Genomic DNA, 7,371 nt, shown 5'->3' with positions numbered 1-7,371 from the left:
CGATAGGGTACGGCCTGGTCGCCAATTCGCCATAATATCTCGGAAACCGTTTGCTCTTCCGGCAAAAAAGACTCCGTATACATGTCCTATTAGGCGTGCGCTGATCATCAACGCCTTAATCCCGCCTTCCCACGTTTGTCAAAATCGGCCAAAAACGACATCTCATGAAATTCTCCAAAAATCATACGGCATAATCGAAATTGAACGCTGATTTCGATTTAGTCATTAATTTTCTCTTTAGACTAGCCGTTAAAAAAATTAACGAAAACAGTTCTGTTAGCGCACCAACTTCATTTATGGTTTTTAACATGTAAATGAAAAACTATAAGACCAATAGAAAAATAAACCTGATTTCCGTGATTTTCATTCAATTCTGAATCTAAATCATGTATTTTAAGCCAAATTTGAAATTTGGTAAAAAATGAAAAAGTGGGAAGGGTATAGCCTTTCCACTTTTGTCAAAATCGGCCAAAAATGACATCTCTTGAAATTCTCCAAAAATCAGACGGCATAATCGAAATTGAACGCTGATTTCGATTTAGTCATTGGTTTTCTCTTTAGACTAGCCGTTTAAAAAATTAACGAAAACAGTTCTGTTAGCGCACCAACTTCATTTATGGTTTTTAACATGTAAATGAAAAACTATAAGACCAATAGAAAAATAAACCTGATTTCCGTGATTTTCATTCAATTCTGAATCTAAATCATGTATTTTAAGCCAAATTTGAAATTTGGTCAAAAATGAAAAAGTGGGAAGGGTATAGCCTTTCCACTTTTGTCAAAATCGGCCAAAAATGACATCTCTTGAAATTCTCCAAAAATCAGACGGCATAATCGAAATTGAACGCTGATTTCGATTTAGTCATTGGTTTTCTCTTTAGACTAGCCGTTTAAAAAATTAACGAAAACAGTTCTGTTAGCGCACCAACTTCATTTATGGTTTTTAACATGTAAATGAAAAACTATAAGACCAATAGAAAAATAAACCTGATTTCCGTGATTTTCATTCAATTCTGAATCTAAATCATGTATTTTAAGCCAAATTTGAAATTTGGTCAAAAATGAAAAAGTGGGAAGGGTATAGCCTTTCCACTTTTGTCAAAATCGGCCAAAAATGACATCTCTTGAAATTCTCCAAAAATCAGACGGCATAATCGAAATTGAACGCTGATTTCGATTTAGTCATTGGTTTTCTCTTTAGACCAGCCGTTTAAAAAATTAACGAAAACAGTTCTGTTAGCGCACCAACTTCATTTATGGTTTTTAACATGTAAATGAAAAACTATAAGACCAATAGAAAAATAAACCTGATTTCCGTGATTTTCATTCAATTCTGAATCTAAATCATGTATTTTAAGCCAAATTTAAAATTTGGCCAAAAATGAAAAAGTGGGAAGGGTATAGCCTTTCCACTTTTGTCAAAATCGGCCAAAAATGACATCTCTTGAAATTCTCCAAAATCAGACGGCATAATCGAAATTGAACGCTGATTTCGATTTAGTCATTGGTTTTCTCTTTAGACTAGCCGTTTAAAAAATTAACGAAAACAGTTCTGTTAGCGCACCAACTTCATTTATGGTTTTTAACATGTAAATGAAAAACTATAAGACCAATAGAAAAATAAACCTGATTTCCGTGATTTTCATTCAATTCTGAATCTAAATCATGTATTTTAAGCCAAATTTGAAATTTGGCCAAAAATGGAAAAGTGGGAAGGGTATAAGCCTTTCCACTTTTGTCAAAATCGGCCAAAAATGACATCTTTTGAAATTCTCCAAAAATCAGACGGCATAATCGAAATTGAACGCTGATTTCGATTTAGTCATTGGTTTTCTCTTTAGACTAGCCGTTTAAAAAATTAACGAAAACAGTTCTGTTAGCGCACCAACTTCATTTATGGTTTTTAACATGTAAATGAAAAACTATAAGACCAATAGAAAAATAAACCTGATTTCCGTGATTTTCATTCAATTCTGAATCTAAATCATGTATTTTAAGCCAAATTTGAAATTTGGTCAAAAATGAAAAAGTGGGAAGGGTATAGCCTTTCCACTTTTGTCAAAATCGGCCAAAAATGACATCTTTGGAAATTCTCCAAAAATCAGACGGCATAATCGAAATTGAACGCTGATTTCGATTTAGTCATTGGTTTTCTCTTTAGACTAGCCGTTTAAAAAATTAACGAAAACAGTTCTGTTAGTGCACCAACTTCATTTATGGTTTTTAACATGTAAATGAAAAACTATAAGACCAATAGAAAAATAAACCTGATTTCCGTGATTTTCATTCAATTCTGAATCTAAATCATGTATTTTAAGCCAAATTTGAAATTTGGTCAAAAATGAAAAAGTGGGAAGGGTATAGCCTTTCCACTTTTGTCAAAATCGGCCAAAAATGACATCTCTTGAAATTCTCCAAAAATCAGACGGCATAATCGAAATTGAACGCTGATTTCGATTTAGTCATTGGTTTTCTCTTTAGACTAGCCGTTTAAAAAATTAACGAAAACAGTTCTGTTAGCGCACCAACTTCATTTATGGTTTTTAACATGTAAATGAAAAACTATAAGACCAATAGAAAAATAAACCTGATTTCCGTGATTTTCATTCAATTCTGAATCTAAATCATGTATTTTAAGCCAAATTTGAAATTTGGCCAAAAATGAAAAAGTGGGAAGGGTATAGCCTTTCCACTTTTGTCAAAATCGGCCAAAAATGACATCTTTTGAAATTCTCCAAAAATCAGACGGCATAATCGAAATTGAACGCTGATTTCGATTTAGTCATTGGTTTTCTCTTTAGACTAGCCGTTTAAAAAATTAACGAAAACAGTTCTGTTAGCGCACCAACTTCATTTATGGTTTTTAACATGTAAATGAAAAACTATAAGACCAATAGAAAAATAAACCTGATTTCCGTGATTTTCATTCAATTCTGAATCTAAATCATGTATTTTAAGCCAAATTTGAAATTTGGTCAAAAATGAAAAAGTGGGAAGGGTATAGCCTTTCCACTTTTGTCAAAATCGGCCAAAAATGACATCTTTGGAAATTCTCCAAAAATCAGACGGCATAATCGAAATTGAACGCTGATTTCGATTTAGTCATTGGTTTTCTCTTTAGACTAGCCGTTTAAAAAATTAACGAAAACAGTTCTGTTAGTGCACCAACTTCATTTATGGTTTTTAACATGTAAATGAAAAACTATAAGACCAATAGAAAAATAAACCTGATTTCCGTGATTTTCATTCAATTCTGAATCTAAATCATGTATTTTAAGCCAAATTTGAAATTTGGTCAAAAATGAAAAAGTGGGAAGGGTATAGCCTTTCCACTTTTGTCAAAATCGGCCAAAAATGACATCTCTTGAAATTCTCCAAAAATCAGACGGCATAATCGAAATTGAACGCTGATTTCGATTTAGTCATTGGTTTTCTCTTAGACCAGCCGTTTAAAAAATTAACGAAAACAGTTCTGTTAGCGCACCAACTTCATTTATGGTTTTTAACATGTAAATGAAAAACTATAAGACCAATAGAAAAATAAACCTGATTTCCGTGATTTTCATTCAATTCTGAATCTAAATCATGTATTTTAAGGCAAATTTGAAATTTGGCCAAAAATGAAAAAGTGGGAAGGGTATAGCCTTTCCACTTTTGTCAAAATCGGCCAAAAATGACATCTCTTGAAATTCTCCAAAAATCAGACGGCATAATCGAAATTGAACGCTGATTTCGATTTAGTCATTGGTTTTCTCTTTAGACTAGCCGTTTAAAAAATTAACGAAAACAGTTCTGTTAGCGTACCAACTTCATTTATGGTTTTTAACATGTAAATGAAAAACTATAAGACCAATAGAAAAATAAACCTGATTTCCGTGATTTTCATTCAATTCTGAATCTAAATCATGTATTTTAAGCCAAATTTGAAATTTGGCCAAAAATGAAAAAGTGGGAAGGGGCATAAATTCTTTTATGAAGTTTAAATTCTGAAAAATTTGAAATTTGGCCAAAAATGAAAAAGTGGGAAGGGTATAGCCTTTCCACTTTTGTCAAAATCGGCCAAAAATGACATCTCTTGAAATTCTCCAAAAATCAGACGGCATAATCGAAATTGAACGCTGATTTCGATTTAGTCATTGGTTTTCTCTTTAGACTAGCCGTTTAAAAAACTAACAGTCTAAAAACTAACATCATCATAAAAACTAACATCTAAAAATCATCACAGTAAAATCATAACATCTATCATCATCACAGTCTAAAAACTAACAGTCATAAAAACTAACATCACATTAAAAAACTAACATCTCTTGAAATTCTCCAAAAATCAGACGGCATAATCGAAATTGAACGCTGATTTCGATTTAGTCATTGGTTTTCTCTTTAGACTAGCCGTTTTAAAAACTACAAAATCAGACGGCATAATCGAAATTGAACGCTGATTTCGATTTAGTCATTGGTTTTCTCTTAGACCAGCCGTTTAAAAAATTAACGAAAACAGTTCTGTTAGCGCACCAACTTCATTTATGGTTTTTAACATGTAAATGAAAAACTATAAGACCAATAGAAAAATAAACCTGATTTCCGTGATTTTCATTCAATTCTGAATCTAAATCATGTATTTTAAGCCAAATTTGAAATTTGGTCAAAAATGAAAAAGTGGGAAGGGTATAGCCTTTCCACTTTTGTCAAAATCGGCCAAAAATGACATCTTTTGAAATTCTCCAAAAATCAGACGGCATAATCGAAATTGAACGCTGATTTCGATTTAGTCATTGGTTTTCTCTTAGACCAGCCGTTTAAAAAATTAACGAAAACAGTTCTGTTAGCGCACCAACTTCATTTATGGTTTTTAACATGTAAATGAAAAACTATAAGACCAATAGAAAAATAAACCTGATTTCCGTGATTTTCATTCAATTCTGAATCTAAATCATGTATTTTAAGCCAAATTTGAAATTTGGCCAAAAATGAAAAAGTGGGAAGGGTATAGCCTTTCCACTTTTGTCAAAATCGGCCAAAAATGACATCTCTTGAAATTCTCCAAAAATCAGACGGCATAATCGAAATTGAACGCTGATTTCGATTTAGTCATTGGTTTTCTCTTTAGACTAGCCGTTTAAAAAATTAACGAAAACAGTTCTGTTAGCGCACCAACTTCATTTATGGTTTTTAACATGTAAATGAAAAACTATAAGACCAATAGAAAAATAAACCTGATTTCCGTGATTTTCATTCAAATCTGAATCTTAATCATGTATTTTAAGCCAAATTTGAAATTTGGCCAAAAATGAAAAAGTGGGAAGGGTATAGCCTTTCCACTTTTGTCAAAATCGGCCAAAAATGACATCTTTTGAAATTCTCCAAAAATCAGACGGCATAATCGAAATTGAACGCTGATTTCGATTTAGTCATTGGTTTTCTCTTTAGACTAGCCGTTTAAAAAATTAACGAAAACAGTTCTGTTAGCGCACCAACTTCATTTATGGTTTTTAACATGTTAATGAAAAACTATAAGACCAATAGAAAAATAAACCTGATTTCCGTGATTTTCATTCAATTCTGAATCTAAATCATGTATTTTAAGCCAAATTTGAAATTTGGCCAAAAATGAAAAAGTGGGAATCTTGATAAATGTCAACATAAAGATAACAGAGTAGCAACGGTAACAACAAACTTCGCGCTCATTTCAGAGCGATAAAAAAATGCTGTCTGAAATGCAGCGTTTTATGATGAGCTGTATACTACCAAAAGATGGTGAAAAAGATGGGGTAAATAAGAATTTTAAGAAACGCACCCGAAAATATGAATTAAATTCTGAAATAATTCACGGGATATCGGAAGGGGATCTAGAAAATTAAGATGTACAATAGAAGAAATAAAGTTAACCACAATTCCCGCTAATACGTGTGTGTGAAGCACGTATTCAGTACTAAAATGTGAAAAAGTTGAAAAATTTGTCCAATACGTACGCCATGCCCCTAGCGGTTAAGACCGAGCATCGCCTACGAGATTTCTCTCAGCCTTATGGCAATGATATCGGTCTTTACTTCGTAGTCTGTGATGCTACCAACAAATCTTTTCAGTGTACCACTGCTGGGCAACTATCCATATCCAATCATTCACAAATCATAAATTCATAACCTTACAGTTTACAGATAACACAAGGATGAGGGTAGCCTAAACAGAAACACTAAGTGCAACCTTCCTTAATATTTCTAATAGAAATAATGTTGGGCCTAGATGGCGCTGGTGCGCTACAACCAATATTGGACAAGAGACGCTGATCTCTCTACTTTGTGCTATCGTTTGTAACATCTGTCGCTAGATGGTAGCATAGCTTGTTGAGATAGCGAAAGCGAATAGCTTCAGTAAATGACTTTAACTTTTAAAAATAGCATAGGAAAATCGCTAATAGTTAGGGGATTGATCATATAGCTGGATTATAGGATTGCGTGACTTATAACATGCGGGTGAGAAGACGAAAAATAGTACTAAATAATTGCCACACTAAATAATAGCAATAGACAACAATCGCAAATTTAGAACAATCAATGGCGACGTAAAACAACGAATCTCATACATAAAGCTACGGTTACCGTGCTCGCATGCAGTTTTTATATTAAATACTGAAGGTGAGCCACCAACGTGGATTTAGTTTTTGAGTTCCCAGTTTTCTTTCTTTTATTTATCAAGAATCAAAGTGGAATCGCGTGGGATGTTGGGAGAGGATATGATTATCGAAATCCGATGCGGACTGCTCCACTCTTTCCATCTCCGGTATCCGGATTTCCTTTTCTCCCGCCATCTCCACCCCAAACATAGCGAGAGTCGCAATCACAATAATAGCAATAATGATAATAGAAAAAGAGACGAGGAAGAAAAAGGAGAAAAATGAAATCAATAACAGCATTAATAACAAGAGAAAATGGTTGAGTATGTCAACATGGAGGGAAAGAAGAAGAACGCTGAAACGAATTTGGCTATATAAGCGGACGACTGCACCTTATTATAAATCGCAGATATCAAGACTTGTGTTTATAGAGTGACATCTAAAACCTATAACAATATAAGCCGAGAGAGGCGGCCTTCCATAATAGTGAACTTGAAATTTTCCAATTCCAACGTCTCATCTGTTCTTTTTTGTTTTCTTTTCCCCTTTCTTTTTCTACTGCCATCTTGACGAGCCCAGATTGCCCATCGATCGGCAATTACCAAAGGCCTGTAGACTGTAGTAGACTGCTGGTTTTGACGGCCGTTAAAGAACAGATGTGCATCTATATAACCTCTTTTTTTTTATCCATTCTCTTGTGAATTTGGTTACTGGAATTTCACAATTCGTTCTCCTGGTTCCATGTTTAAAGTCATCTATCA

The sequence above is a fragment of the Daphnia magna genome, linkage group LG5 (assembly GCF_020631705.1).
Source record: "Daphnia magna isolate NIES linkage group LG5, ASM2063170v1.1, whole genome shotgun sequence".
NCBI lineage: Eukaryota > Metazoa > Arthropoda > Branchiopoda > Diplostraca > Daphniidae > Daphnia > Daphnia magna.
This window is presented reverse-complemented; position numbering follows the sequence as displayed.